The following is a 17,500-nucleotide window of genomic DNA, read 5'->3' as shown; positions in this document are numbered from 1 at the left end:
AGTAGAAAGCTGGTACAAATCACTCTGTGTAGGTTTGTCTTCAAGTTGATTTTAAGATGAAACGACAAACTGTTCTTAGTTAGAAGGACAGTTTACGGTAATTAATTTTAACTCATAGATCTTAGATTTTAATATCAAAATGTTGGACAGGTTATTTTCAGCTTGAATATGAAAAAGGAGGACAAGAGGAAAAGCGACGAAAAGACGGAAGAGGGAAGAAAGAAGAGAGAGATTAGTGAGGAACAAGGGTCGACGTCATGAATACAAAAAGGGTTATGGTAAACAAACAGAAAACGGGGACCAAGATGAGGATTCATATGGATGACGTCATCGATAGAAATCAGAAGAAAGACATGAAATACGAGATATAAAATGATAGAACATATCAATACAAGTTGCTTGTAAATCCGAATAATAGTAATAAAAGATTGTAATAGAGAATGAAGACATAAATTGGTTTGCTAGATATACTAGGCAGAATAGCGAGATAATGATCGAAAGAACGACAGTGGTATTGAGAGGCTGAATTGAGGAAGGCATGAGGCAGGGGTTCGGGAGACAGAGGACGGAAAGAACAAAAGCTACTGGCAACTCCACGAATGGCTGAGGTGACAAAGAATAAGAAATTTTGTTTCAGCGTTGGCATGAATGATCCATATGATCCAGCGATAGGCATATTTTTTTTTTTGTGTGTAAAGTGATTTAAGTATCTTGGAATTTAAATAATTTGTAGATTTTTTTCTTCGGTTTAATGTCGAGAAACACCCCGTATCAGGAGGCTAGGACGGTGCCCCTTACAGAGGACGTTGTAGCGTGAAATCTAATGAACCATACCCTTGGTCCAATTCGCTGGCGCACAGTAGTCAGATTCCTTGATTTTGTGAGCAAAAATTGAAAAACCATTGTGACAATTTTGATCAAAAGTTGTTTGTTTATTGTTGGAAAATATATATATATATACAGGTATATTAGTAATGTACATGAAATTTTTAGTTATTATTAGATTAGGCTGAAAAATTGATAATACAAAATACTGCATTTTAATAAATTTGCTCTCACAAATGTCATGTTGTCTTCAAGCACCCAATACTGAGACAGAATTAAGTATGCACGACTAAAGAGTATAATAACCTGTAAAAGACCTGTATATATGCTATACATCATTATATATTTTGAAAACATCAAAATTTTTCATATATTCAATGCGATTCAAACAATGTAACACAAAATAGCAGATTATATATCTACCTGTCTAATGAGGTATAAAGTGGGTGCTTCTTCCGGCAATATTTTAAGAAAACTATATTTAGATTATAATTGTTTCACTCCTTTATGCATATGTCCTTTTAAAAATACCTGGTTGATGGGAAGGTTTGTCCAGGAAAAAAAAAAAAAAAAAAAAAAAAGGGAAAATGGGTTGTTACAATCCTTAGGTTTTTCATCAACTATTTTGACAATCTGTGGCAGGGTTCGAGCGTCCGTCACCCCGATCTCTGCCGCAAGTAGCGACACCCTAATCCGCCGTACTTGATGTTGGTGTGTCCATGTACAAACACAGGGCTAAACCTTGTTAACGAGAACTAAAGTAATTCCCATTGTCATTTCACAGGTCCGGGATGGTGAACTGTAGTCTGCTGTGACATTTACATGACGTGTGTTTGCGTGTTGAATGACTACTTATTCAGGATATGACTATAATCAAAATGCACTCTTGATCTAGAATTGATTTTGTCTTACAAATCGAAGGGTTGCTAACAACTCATTTACAGTTAGTGAAATTACACAAATTCATAAAAACTTTTGCTAAATCATCCATGTCCCGGACTGGAAATATATGATGACCAAACTTGCATTGCTGATGCATGTTTATATACTCAGATTGCATATGTTATATATAGTAAGTGCCTCTGTGTGTATATTTCATTATGCCAGTATATACAACAGAAAAGTATATCATATATAATATATATATATAATATATAATTTTATTTTATTTTTTATTTTTATTTTTGTTTATTTATTTATTTTGGGTGGTGGAAGTAAAACGAAGATGCTCTTAGAATAGATTATACTCTTACGTTACCACCACTTTAGTCTTCTTCAGACAACTCTCTGAAGAAGACCAAAGTGGTCGTAACGTATGAGTATAATCCATTCCGAGAGCATCTTCGTTTTACTTCCACCCAAAATATCTCATCTGTCACTTGATCTCTAAATATATATATATATATATATTATATATGTTCACTATAAACCCACTGTCGGAGAAATAATAACGGAAATAAAGGGAAACTGTATATTTCGACTACTGTCTGTAGTCCACATCTGCTGAAGAGGACTACAGACAGTAGTCGAAATATACAGTTTCCCTTTATTTCCGTTATTATTTCTCCGACAGTGGGTTTATAGTGAACTTTTATAAATGTGTTATAACATACCATTTTCCAATATATATATATATGTATATATATGTATATGTATATATATATATATATATATATATGTATATATATATATATATATATTTGCAGAAACCACCGGGAAATTGAAAACACAGATACCGAACGTTTTCTTTTATTAAGACATTTTCAAAGGGACCTTTGAAAATGTCTTAATAGACAAAAACGATCGGTATCTGTTTTTTTCAATTTCCTGGTGGTTTCTGCAAAAATAGTTCATCACGTGTGTTTTGTGATTTCTTTGTCTCTATATATATATATATATATATATATATATATATATATATATATATATATATATATAATATATAATATATATATATGCATGCAATTTTTAGTATACACGTGTCCATTTATGTATAGATATGATTATATATTGATATATCTATCTGGAATTATCCTACGTATTTACGTGTGTATGTATAGATGTATACATACATTGGGCATATGGATGTCTTATATATATATACATACATATACATATACCAAGGCTTTTTTTCCCCTTACCAGGGGGGTAGCCAAAAAGGACAAGGCACAAAAACATTCCCACCCATTTCATCCCCGAAAACACTCCACACCCCTCCACCCTCCCTCCCATCTTAGCACCTCCTAGATGACGGGTCATCCCTGCACCCTGTCCACTGCCCTGGGTCAGAAGCAGTGTCGCAGGACACAGCACATCCACAGCAAGGCCGCTTCATTAAATCGGCGACCCCCCCTCTCCGTCCCCCCATATAAAGGAGAGGACGGGGAGAAATCCCTTCGGGCTGCGTCAAAAATCTTTGCTCACACACACTACCTCACCCCCATTCCCCCGTCCAATCCACCTCATGCATCACAACATCATCCATATACAACCATTCTCCATTCACCCCTGTCTTCTGTCCTCTCCCGTCCTTCCTCATCCGACATTCCCCTCTTCCCCAAAGCCCCCTTCAACCCATCCATCCATCTCATCCTAGGACGTCCCCTCATGTTCACTCCCTCCACATCTGCCTTCCATACCTCCTTTACTAGTCTTTCTTCACTCATTCTTTCCATGTGTCCAAACCATCCTAATACTCTTTCATCCACCCTATCTCCCAGCTCCCTTTCCACCCCTGTTCTCCTCCTCACTTCCTCATTTCTCACTCTATCTAGCCTAGTAACCCCCATCATACTTCTCAGACACTTCATCTCAAACACATTCAAGTTCCTTCTCTCTTCCTCTCTCATGTTCCATGTTTCTGCTCCATACAGTGCTGTTGGCACAATCACTCCTTCATACAGTCTCCTCTTAGCATCCATTCCCAGATTCCTATTCCTCATTACACTTTTTAAACCACCAAGGCATTTACTCGCTTCTCTCAATCTACATTCTACCTCCACCTTCACTCCACCCTTTCTTGCCACATTTGCACCCAAATATCTAAAACTATCCACTTCCTCCAGTTGCTCTCCCTTAATGCTCACTTCCAGATTACTGCCACTTTCACCCCTTGTACATCTCATCACCTTACTTTTACCCACATTTATCTTCAGCTTTCTTCTATCACACACTCTCCCAAACTCTGTCACCAGCTTCTTCAATCCCTCCTCCGATCCTGCCACAAGCGCAGTGTCGTCCGCAAACAACAGCTGGCTCACCCCCCATTTTTCTCCATTTTCCTTAACCATATCCAATCCCTGACCCACTACCCTTGCATTCACCTCTCGCACCACCCCATCCATGTATAAGTTGAACAGCCAGGGTGACATAACGCATCCTTGACGAAGTCCCACCTTTACCTCAAACCACTCACTCTCTCCATTTCCAATCCTGACACAAGCTCTACTACTCTCATAAAAAACCTTTACAGCTCCCAGAAGCTTTCCTCCTATCCCGTATATCCGCATAACCTCCCACAGTGCCTTTCTGTCTACCCTGTCGTAAGCCTTTTCCAGATCCATAAAGGCCCAGAAAACATCCTTCCCCTTACCTATAGCTTTCTCACATATCTGTCTTACCACAAAAATCTGATCTACACAACCTCTACCTGTCCTAAACCCATACTGTTCCTCACCAATTACTCCCTCTGTTCCTCTCCTAATCCTCTCAATCAAGATCCTCCCATAAGCCTTCCCAACTACACTTAACAAGCTAATCCCTCTGAAACTACTACATTCACACTTGTCCCCCTTTCCCTTGTAAAGTGGAACTATACACGCACTCCTCCAGTCCTCTGGCACTCTACCTTCTCTCCAGCAAACATTAAATAACCTCACCAACCAGTCCACCATCACTATACCTCCTTTTTTAAGACATTCTGCATGGCATCCATCCAGACCAGGTGCCTTACCTGCTTTCATCATCTTTACTGGTGCCTTCACTTCATCCTTCCTTATTTCTCCTCCATTTTCCTCACTCATCACTCTCATTTTCTTAGCATTTCCCACTGCAGCTATCTTTCCCTCCCTATCCTCCTTCACATTAAGCAACTCCCTAAAATATTCTGCCCATCTTCCCCTTACTGCCTTCTCCTCCATTATCATCTCTCCATCTGCACCTTTTACCTTTTCTTCTCTACTTGATTCGCCTCCTCTTCCTCTCTTAATTTCTTTCCAAAACATCTTTTTATTACTTCCAAAATTTTCTGTCATACTCTTACCCCATTTTACATTTGCTCTCCTCTTTGCCTTCTTTACCTTTTTCTTTACTTCTCTTTTCTTTTCCCTGTACGTCTCATATGACTCCGTCCTACTTTGTAACCAATCTGTGAAAGCTCGCTTCTTCTCTTCTACAACCTTCTTCATTTCCTCATCCCACCATTCACTACCCTTTCTTCTATTTCCTCCTGACCTTCTTGTTCCACACACCATCCTTGCACACTTTGTGACTCCCTCCTTGAACCATCCCCATTCCTCCTCCACACCTACCTCCACTCTATCCTTCACTCCCTCCCACTCCTTCAGCTTCCTCTTGTACTCCTTCTCCTTTTCCTCTTCGTTTAGAGAGTTCACTCTAAGCACCTCCCTACCTTTTGTCCCTTTTCTCTTCCTCCATGTGTCCTCCACTCTCAACTTACCTTCCACCAGAAAATGATCTGATATTCCCCCACCCTCTCCCCTTAGCACATGTACATCCCTAACTCTTCCTATCATAATCCTATTTACCACTACATAGTCCATTAAAGCTCTATCTACCACCTTTCCCTCCACCACCCTCTCCCATGTGTACTTATGCTTGACTTTCTTCCGAAACACTGTATTTGCTATCATCAACTCTCTTTCTACACACATTTCCACCATCAACTCTCCACTACGATTCTTTCCTGGAACTCCACATTTCCCAACCACTCCATCAATTGGCTCCTTTCCTACCCTAGCATTAAGGTCTCCCAGTACTATTACATTTACACTTCTCCCTAAACCCTCTATGCATTCATTTAAATCTATCCAAAAGGCCTCCCTTTCTTCTACATTCTTCTCACTGCCAGGCCCATATGCACTTACAAAAACCCACATCTCCTTTCCCAGTTTCACCTTCATCCACATTATCCTTGAGGAAACCTCCTTCTACTCCACTACACGTTTACCTATCTCTTCACTTACTAGTATAGCCACCCCTTCCTTCCCTCGCCCTCTCTTCACTCCTGATAACCTCCCACTTACACTCCCAAACTTACAATCGCCCTTCCCTTTCAGCTTAGTTTCACTCAAAGCTAACACATCCATCTTTCTTCTCACAAACATACTACCTATCTCTTCCCTTTTACTCTCATCTGTACCACATCCACGCACATTAAAAGACCCAAACCTTAGGGTGCTGGACCGAGGCCCTCCAGCCCCTCTTATACCTCTGCCTTTTTTTCTAGGAATGTGCCCTGTAGGGCTACAAGGAGAGGGATGCCTAGTCCCAATCCCCGTCCCTTTTTTTTATATATATATAATGGAAATTAATCAGTGACCCACCCACGTCTTGATACATTTTATGCACGAATACAGTCGTACATATTTTCATGAAAATACAAAATCATTCTGAAATGCACACATATAATCCCAAATATATATTCATTCATTTCCACGAATGTATACGGGTTTTTAACTTATCTACCTACCTCCCATTTAGCCACTCACCACAGTTATCCAATGCCCCATCTAGCTACCACTTGATTAAAACGCGAGAGTAGGACAACGGTCAAGGACCAATTAGTGACCCTTCTCTTCCATCCCTCAATCCCTTTCTCCCTTCCACTCTCCTCTCTCTCCATCCCTCCATTACTCTCTACCTCCTCTCCACCCCTTCACTCCCAATCCTCCATCCCCGCCAACGTAGGTCCCTCTAATAATGTTCCTCAAAATCTGTTCTGGTCAGATTCCATTTTTCCCCCTTTATTGGTGTTGGAGCTCTTGTTGGCGTTTGAGGTTGGTGTCTGGGTTTTCTGGTGTGATGTTGCACGAACATGGCTAAAGGCACGTTATGATCGGTGCGGTTATCGCTCAACGATGATTGTTCATGGCTCAATAAGGATCGTCAAACGATTGTCTAGGGCACTGATTCTTTGTTTTTGTATGGGGGTTGTCTTGCTTCGAGCCGCAAAGTACGAAGCTGATAATTGTAACGGAAACTATCAAGAATGATGCGCGTCAGCCGCCATTGGCTGTGGTAGGAGGCTAATAATTACACCAAGCAAAACGCACCTTTAAGACAGAACACATAGACTGTGGCTTAGCTAGAAGCTGAAGGGTCGACAAACCTACGAAAGAGTTTAATTACTCATTTAATAAGGATTCATTCAAATTTGTTTTTAACAATCCGCTCTCAACATGGTCTAGCTCTCAGAGTCCCTCGTTGCTCACTCCGTTGAGACGCAGAACAAAGACACTTCCCCATTGATATAGATTATGATAGGGTCAAACGAAGAGGAGGACGGGGTATTTGTAATCAATCTACGGACGATGTGAAACTACGATCCCTAATTAAGAACCAAGCTCTACACGATACCAACTCAACTACCCTAATATTTCTGATCCATCCAGCGAGTGGTAAAACGACGCATACACGATTAATGATAATACGCAAAGATTAATATTTTTCAATACCATTGATCGTAAAGGGATAGTTTTCACTGTGGTGTCAGTAGTAGTGATTATTTTGAGGCTATTAAGGGTTTGCTGTTCTTGCATGATCCCGCCTCCGGATCCTCCTCCTCCTCCTCCACCTCCTCCTCCTCCTCCTCCTCCTCCACCTTCTCCTCCTCCTCCTCCTTCAACGCCAAGGCCACAGCCCCTCTACCTAGCGGCTTTGATAACCTCGAGGTGGCTTTATGAAGTAAACGAGGACAGAGCCTCTTTGAGGCACCAATGTGTGCCTTCTTGGTCTTTGATGTTCTCACAAGATGGCACTTGATTTAATAACAAGACTTCTTTCTCGCTCAGAACGACTCCGTCCCAATAGATTGTGCCTCAGATAACAAGGATTGTACACATCACCAAAAGGGAGAATAAGATTTCATTTTCTAGTGAAAATGTTTCTTTGGTTTAAATGGTAATTAATGTTTGTGCTGATGACTCGAGTAGGAAGCTCGTCATTTCATAATTAATCGTTTTCTATTCGTAGATAACTTTGTAAATAATGAAACTCATTAGAACCTAGTGAATGATGTTTCGCTCCTGAATAGGTGTGCAAACAAGAACGATGGAACTGACATATAAAGATATATATGTTGAAAGATATTTAGGTGTAAGAGATATATTGAAAATTGAAAGAGTATATGGAGCAAAATACGGTATTGTATTTTCTGCGATTGATTTGTTCTTGCTGTTTTATCGAGACTCTCTCTCTCTCTCTCTCTCCCTCTCTCTCTCTCTCTCTCTCTCTCTCTCTCTCTCTCTCTCTCTCTCTATCTCTCTCTTTCTCTTTGTCTTTCTCTTTCTCTGATGACTCGAGTAGGAAGCTCGTCATTTCATAATCAATCGTTTTCTATTCGTAGATAACTTTGTAAATAATGAAACTCATTAGAACCTAGTGAATGATGTTTCGCTCCTGAATAGGTGTGCAAACAAGAACGATGGAACTGACATATAAAGATATATATGTTGAAAGATATTTAGGTGTAAGAGATATATTGAAAATTGAAAGAGTATATGGAGCAAAATACGGTATTGTATTTTCTGCGATTGATTTGTTCTTGCTGTTTTATCGAGACTCTCTCTCTCTCTCTCTCTCTCCCTCTCTCTCTCTCTCTCTCTCTCTCTCTCTCTCTCTCTCTCTCTCTCTCTCTCTCTCTCTCTCTCTCTCTCTCTCTCTCTCTCTCTCTCTCTCTCTCTCTCTCTCTCTCTCTCTCTCCCTCTGTCTCTATCTGTCACTGTCTCTTTGTCTTTCTCTTTCTCTCTCTTTATATATATATATATATATATATATATATATATATATGTATATATATATATATATATATGTATATATATGTATATAATATCGTGGGGGGGCGGAGGAATGTGTGGTTGTTTTCAGGAACAGCCGTTGAACCATAGGTGTCGCCTCATGTCGCAAGGTCGTTGGCGCTGGGATGTTTCAACAAGTTAGAATTATAAAGAGAGTTGTTACTTTACACGTGCCCTAAAAACCCAATGCACTGAGGGCATCACAAAGGATTACAAAGGCGGAGCATGCCGACAGGAGACCTTTTGGTCCATATCTAGGTCGGATGCGGAAAAAATCATAATAATTAAATAATAATTATAAAAAAATATATATAATGTATGCAACAAACAAAATACATAAATAAATGCATAGGTATAGTTGAATAACAAACAAACAGGTAAACAGTAAATAATAATAAATTGACACATAACTAATAATAAATGAAAATCAAACAGACAAATGATAACAAAGCAAAAACAAATAATATAAAATAAATTATAATCATTACAGCATCACCGACCCTACTCCTTGTTCCTAGGCTGAAAAAAGTCTAGGTCTAGACCTCATGCCATCTCTATTTATTCATGTCTATTTCTTTATTTATTTATTTATTTGTTGTTTATTTATTTATCTGTTTGTTTATTCATTTTATGTACCAATGCCTTAAGTACTACACGATAGTTTGTGTGTGTGTGTGTGTGTGTGTGTGTGTGTGTGTGAATAATTGTTTATATACAATATGCTATATTCCATGATTATTCTTTTACCTTGTGAGGTTATCTATGGCCATTTCATTTATTGGATAACTACAGTAAAATTTAAGTCACTAGTGTTTTAGTGTTTAGATGAAGTTAACTAAAGTGAGGAATACCTTCTAACATCGTAAGAACAAAAGACTCAATAGGAAGGAAACCCTTCTCGAGATTAATCAAACTAATTTTTATACACCGTCCCACAGAGTTTGGTTTCTGTGAAGCAGAAAGTAATGTGGCGTGAGCGAAAAAAATGGAAAAAACGTGAAGACAAACGAGACACCTTATGAGAGCCGAACATTCTGAAACAGAGTGATCTTCCGGTACTTGAACGCTGCGTCGTCAGTTTAATGCTGTCGTTTATTTTGCTAATAAAGACAAAAGTTGCTGTATTAGCTGCTGCGTACTATAAATCTTAATGATGAAGTGTTGCCTTCATTTTCAAAAGACTTTGTTCACGTGGCTTGACAATTCCCTTTCTTGAGCGAACATTTTAGGAAACGGGGACAAGTGTTGATTCTTTAGAACCTAGGCTCTCATTTCAATTGAGTGAAATTGTATAGTGCTATCTATAGTAATATACTTTAAGTGCCTATCGGCTTGAGAGTTAATCGAGGTTAGCTTTAGTCGAGTTTGGCTTTTGTCGAGGTTAGCTTTAATCGAAGTTAGCTTTAGTCTAGGTTAGCTTTAGTCGAGATTAGCTTTGGTCGAGGTTACCTTTATTCGAAGTTAGCTTTAGTCGAGGTTAGCTTTATTCGAGATTAGCTTTGGTCGAGGTTTGCTTTAGTCGAGGTTAGCTTTAGTCGATTAGCTCTCGCCGAGGTTTGCTTTAGTCGAGGTCAACTTTAGTCGGGGGCATCTGTAGTCGAATCCAGCTGTAGTTGAGGTTAATTTTGCGACAGGATGCTCTTTTTTCTTCTCTCTCTCTCTCTCTCTCTCTCTCTCTCTCTCTCTCTCTCTCTCTCTCTCTCTCTCTCTCTCTCTCTCTCTCTCTTTACTTTCTCTTTTTTTTTTTTGTGCGCTTTAGCTTTGATCTCTAACCAGTCTATAAAGTGCGCGTTTGAATCCAGGGGCCTTCAGTGACTGATATGCCCTTTGAATCCGAGTACACAGGGCAAAGGTGACTGTTAGGTGGTAGTTACATGCCCCTAGACGTAGTTTCTCAACTTTTTCGATATCTGAGTCTTTTATTTAACTGTGGAGAGTACCTTGGGCTTCATAGGGTTGATAGTAGGCTAGTAACTACGGATAGTTTGTATCGTTGCGGATATCTAATTTTGGACCAAATGTATCAGAATTATGCAAATATTATGGTTTGTTTGATCTTGTATTTATTTTAACATTCATTTTTATCATATATATAGATTAATTTACTTTTATTTGTCTATCTATATCTATCTATCTATATATATATATATATATATATATATATATATATATATATATATATATATATATATATATATATTCTTCGGTTTCTTTATGTACGAATATTTTTCATTGAAAATACTTGCAAAAACTGTATTATCCAATTAAAAATAAGTAATAGATACTTAGTTTTGATATAAAGTATCAAGTTTGGGTGTTTATAATGAAACTAAAGCAATAATAAACATAATCATTATAGTACTCACGGCAACACAGATCTTGTCATTGCGTCTGTCGCCAATCTCACCCAAGTTGCCAATGAACACCAGACGATTTGTTTTGACATATCACTTGCGTGGTCATGTGGCTTTAGGCTCTGATTTCAGTCATTTTATTTTGCGTCGATAGGTGTGTCTTATTTTGTATTAGGCAATTTATATTAACATTTAACTTATCTGAAAAAGTATGAATTGTACATAAAATTCTGCGAAATTTTTATTGTGTGTGTGCGTACGTACGTGTCCGTCCGCTTTCTTTCGTGTACACGTATAAACGTATGTACGCGCGTACATGTACACATAAACTAAACAATCAGCATTTCTCCCGTGCTTATGCGGTAATATGTGTGCCCAACTGATGTAAATGTTGACTACGGTCGCCCGGGTGAATGCACAGCCTCGATTATGCACACGACTGAATGGCATATTTGTTGTTTCACAAACCTGATTGACCTTTTCACGGTTTAACGGCTGCTCATGCTTCACGAATTTGCGTATATTTATTTGCATTAATGTCGCCGGCAAAATTATTTCACAAACGAGGTGCTAGCAGGGCTTATTTATCGTTTATTGAATTTTGGACGAAGCTGAGTAATAGTGCCCTAATGAGGAGAGTCCTATGTATCATCATTAGGGGGAGCTCACATCAACGTGGTATTGTTCTTGAATTCATTCTTTCAGAGATGTAAACTTTACTTCGCTTTAATACAATTCTTCAGTAGTCCGAAAAATTCCGTGGTGCTATTCAAAATACTTAGGCCCTCTTCACTAACGGTTTCAATCGCAGCAGCTTACTTACATTATAAGTCAATGGTGGCGTTCACACAAACCGCGTAGTTTTTCCTTGACTGTGTGCTGCCATCGCGGTTTCCATGCGGTTCAAACCGCTATTGTGAACAGGACCTTGAGGGAAGAATGTTGACTGGGTTAATAGAATGGGAATAAAATAGTTTGCTGTGGAAAGGTTTCACCACTGAACAGGTAAAAAATTTCCATATGGAACTTCGAGGTTGTCAGAATTCCGAAAATTGATTGGTAATGGCCTTCGAGGTCTAACATAATTTCGACCGCAGTATTTCGTTGTGGAGGTGCTGTGTCTTCCTGCATTGCTTCTGACCCGGTCAGTGTGCTGGAGATGAAGGTGGAACTTCATCTATTAGGAGTAATGATAAAAAAAAAAAAAAAATGGATGTTCGTTGTATGTAGGGTGTGTTGAAGGTAATGCATGCCGTGGCTGGCCACTTCCCTTGTAAAGGAAATGGGGGCTTTTGTGTGTGTGTGTGTGTGTGCGTGTGTGCCTGCCTGCGTGCGTGTATGTGATTCACCATGGTCTTGGATTACGTGTTGGATTCGTGATCGACAGTTCTTTCCCTCCCGAAAGAGAGCTCGGAGCTCATATAACCGACTATGGGTAATGCTGTGCCCTTACAATCACACACACACACACAACTCCCCGCCCAGAAGAGCTGGAGTAACGACTCGCAGCGCAGCGATACTGAAATTATTTCAGCCCTGGGCGGGATTCGAACCCGGACTGCCGTAGTGACAGCTGGGAACTCTACCACTGCGCCACGCTGTGTATATGAGTGTGTGTGTGTGTATGTATATATGTATGTATGTTTGGTAGTGCTTGTACCAGAAAAACAAGATTCATACTTTCGGGACTGAATCTATCAATATGTACTTTTTAGTTGCATTGAGCCCTCTATCGGCCAAATATAATCTTTTGGTGACAGCTAGAATAAAGGTACAACGTGTTAAATATAATGGATAAGTTAACCAAAATAATTTTAATTCGCTCACTGCGAAGATGAATTCCTTCAGCAGAAAAAATAAAAAACAAGTTGGTTGTATTCAAAACAACGGTTTTAGTTGGTAACTACAACGAAAAGATGGTGTAGGAAAACAAAAGAGAACCCACTTCATAATATGCGAGTTCGAATTTAAATTCTAGAGTGAGAGAAGAAAAATCTAAATATGGAGAATGAAAAGGGATGTGTATACCAATTAAGATAAAAGAAAATGGGGCTAGAAAAAGGACAGGGCAAGAAAAGGTACAAATAAACGCTCAGTAAGAGAAAAAGAATGACAGACACGGGGAGAGGGAAAGAGAGAGTGAGAAATAGAGAGTGGGAAAGAGAGAGAGGGAAAGACACAGATGGAAAGGGAGGGAAATACAGAGATGGAAAGGGAGAGAGGGAAAGGGAGGGGAAGAGAGAAAAGGAAAGAGAGGACAAGAGAGGGGAAGAGGATAAAAGAGAAAGAGGGAAACAGAGAGAGGGGAAGAGAGAAAGGGAGGGAAAGGGAAAGGACAAGAGAGGGAAAAAGGAAAAAAGAGGGAAAGAGAGGAAAAAAGAGAGAAGGCCTCGGGGACAGAAAAATAGATGAAACCAATAATCTCCGGAAAGTCGACATTTCTCTATCGTCCATTGAAGCTCGCCTGGCTCATCTGTTGCTGTCTGGGGGCGCTGCGAACTCGAATAGAATCCTGGGCTGGGTGCATAGGATGGGAAGGATACAGAGTTCATCTGTCCAGACGCTCAATTAATCAGGAACTATTGCGAGTTCGTGAATGCCTCTGCGAAGTGCTTTCTAGCGCGCCCGACCGAGCAATAGACGTTTTTACGATTTGTCATTTTGTCTTTGATCACTGGAGCTTGTCCATATTGCGTGACGGGATTTTAATTATGCATTTTTTTTTTTCATTGTAATGTTTTTAACCATAAGAAGTTTGATGTTCATGGTAGTTCTACAGCGTTCGCACGCGTGGTTGCTAGTGTTTGTGTTTGCGTTTGTGTGTGGTGGTTTCTTTGTTATTTCTATTTCTACCTGTCCCTCTGTCCCATTGTTTTAATGTTTCCTCATTTTGATCTTTGTAAACTTTTGCAACTTTCTCTAATGTGTTTCCAATAACCAATGCATTGCCTTTTTATTTTTATTAAACTTGTGTTTCTCATCATCCTATTAATTTTCTTTTTCCTTCCTTCCTTCCCTCCTTTTCTTTCCCTTTCTCATCTTTTCTCCATTTCCTTTCTGATTTCTTCTTCCTTTCCATTCTCTTTTTTTTCTCCTTCATTTTTCTTTTTCACTCCCTTCCCTTTCTGCCCTCTTTACCCTTCTTTTTCTTCCCTTCTACTTTCTTTTTCTCCTCTATTCTCCATTCCGTTTCTCCACTCTTCTCTCTTCTTTCTCTCCTCTATTCTCCCTTCTTTTTCTCTTCTAGCTTCTCTTCCTTTTCTGTTCTTCTTTCCTTTTCTCTACTGTTCTCCCTTTCCTCCTCTCTTCTCCCATCCTTTTCTCCTCTTTTCTCTTTCCTTTTTTCTTGTCATATTTTCCTTGTCTTCTTTCGTCTCTTATTCTTTAATTGTTCCTCTCCACCCTCCCCAAATTACCTATTCCTCTTCATCTGGGGATGAAGATGGGCGCGGTAGAAAGATTTGAAAATTAGATCAACATGTTTTCATTGGATTACCTTATTCGTTGAATATACAAAGGCACAAATAACAACAATAAGAACAACAACAACAGCAACAATAATTAATAATAATAATAATAATAGTAATAAATACCAGTATTCGTTAATTGGTACGGTCTCATTTTTTCCATGCATAGTGGTGATGGATCATCTCTTGGAGGTCGTATTAACTGAAGAGGTTTCCTGGAAATATACATTTGTTATTGTATGAATATTAAACGTCTTTGCTATGAGGACGCTCCTAAAAGTAAATAAAATTGTCTAGTAGTAGAATATAATCTGTGACCTGGTCACCGTTTAATAAGAGGTAATTGGGATAGACTTGATAGTTATCTACTTTTGCAAGTATTGATAGTTACTGACCATAATCCTCCCAGTTCATGAAACCTTGCCGAGACTGAACATCACAAACCCTCAAAACACGTTTACTATTTGTAAAAAGGATCCTCGCTGGCCGATGGGGTTAGGGCGTCGTTAACTGCGGTGATGGCTGTTCGAACCGTGCCACCGGCGAGTTGAACTTAGGACATGGATCATTAAATTGTACGCTACAAAATCGTCTGTAAGGGGTACATTCTAGCCTTCTGATAATTTCTGACAAGACAGAACAATCGATGAATCTTCAAAACAAAAGGGTCTCGATCTTCGAATTCTCCTTTCAAGCTGGGTTCCCCTTCGACCCAATCTAGGAAATTGGGGAGGTGGGGGGACTGTATTGAATGCCGAAATTGAATTGGAACGGTAACGACCTTGAAACGGTTACTGTAATTCGATGCGAGAACGAAAATATCCAATTGATAACCAGGCAAAAGTGGTCTTTAATCCCTTGAATATGGTAACGGTGCTTTTATATATTATTTATTCTGTTATCAAGCGACGGGGTGTGCTTGGCCGGATCTGTGTCAGCACAGGGTCGTAAGGGACTGGGAAGAACTCGAGTCCTTCCTCAACTGATTGAAATCGTTTTGTGCTAGAATGCCTGGGAAAGGACGTTACCGTTTTGAAGCTGTTAATGGGTAAACATCGGGGGCGAATTACTATACTCAGGCATCAGAATTGAATTACTGAAAATTAGAGTGGTATTGGTTATAATGGTAGTGCGTGTACGCGCGCATATATACATACACAGACATAAACATGCACTTACATACACACACGTGCACACACACACACACACATACACACACACACACACACACACACACACACACACACACACACACACACACACACACACACACACACACACACACACACACACACACACACATAATAATATATATATATATATATATATATATATATATATATATAAATATATATATATACGTTATATACGCGCACGAGCACACACACACACACACACACACACACACACACACACACACACACACACACACACACACACACACACATACACGCGCACACATATATACACACGTACACGCATGCACACACACACACACACACACACACACACACACACACACACACATACACACATATACACGCGCGCACACACACTTACATACACACATATACACACGCGCGCAAACACACACACACACACACACACACACACACACACACACACACACACACACACACACACACACACACACACATATATACATATACACGCGCACACACACACACACACACACACACACACACACACACACACACACACACACACACACACACACATTTTAAAGCTAGGTTTAACAAACTGGAGAGCAAGAGACAGGGCCCCACGAGCGTTACTCCTTTACTGTATACTACAATTAGATAAATAAACGCACGCATAAAAGCACACACATATGCATGCATACACACCTCTAGTAATGTGTAAATGTGTACCTATGTACAGTTTTTACTCAGAGGAGATTCTAATGATGTGGTTATGAGATATATAATAGATCTCGCTTTAAGAAACATGACGTGTTAAATGGAGAGTGTGATCGAAAGGATTAGAAAAAGAAATAATTTGAATGATAATTTAGATTCCAGGAGATTTGAACAAAGGGGTGTGGACGAAGTTGCTATTGATAGAAGCGTTGGTTATCGCTGAGGAAATAACAAATAGCCACCATCCCTACTTAACCATTGTATAACTCTGCTTAAACGTGGAGCGATTTTTCATCAGTAATGAAGCGGGCATGTTAACAAATGGCGGAAATAAAACGTAACGATACAGCTCGTCATAACTAATGTCACATCACGTAATCAGTGATGGAACGTCCTCTGGTAGATTTGTGAATATTTTGAGCCCCATCCCATTACTTCCCGTCCTATGCCATGACGTCCTATGCCATGCCTTCACCGTCCTATGCCCTCACCGTCCTATGCCTTCACCACCCTATTCCCTCACCATCCAATGCTTCTTTTCTCCCTATGCCCTCACCATCCAATGCTCCTTTCTCCCTATGCCCTCACTATCCAATGCTCCTTTCTCCCTATGCCCTCACCATCCAATGCTCCTTTCTCCCTATGCCCTCACCATCCAATGCTCCTTTCTCCCTATGCCCTCACCATCCAATGCTCCTTTCTCCCTATGCCCCCTCCCCCTTACCCCTATATGCTTCTCCACCCTATGCCCCTTCTCCCTATGCCCCATTTTTATGCTCTCCTAAACTATGCCCGTTCTCCTTATGCCCCTTCTCTTTATGCTCCCCCTACCCTATGCCCCCTTCTCCCTATGCCCCCTTCTCCCTATGCCCCTTCTCCCAATGCCCCTTCTCCCAATACCCATTCTCCCTCCAATCCATTTGGGAATGGTGGCTGTC

The sequence above is a fragment of the Oratosquilla oratoria genome, chromosome 42 (genome assembly GCF_046742065.1).
Source record: "Oratosquilla oratoria isolate Oo_2021 chromosome 42, ASM4674206v1, whole genome shotgun sequence".
NCBI classification, from domain to species: domain Eukaryota; kingdom Metazoa; phylum Arthropoda; class Malacostraca; order Stomatopoda; family Squillidae; genus Oratosquilla; species Oratosquilla oratoria.
The sequence above is the reverse complement of the archived record's forward strand: the minus strand, read 5'-3'. Positions refer to the sequence as shown.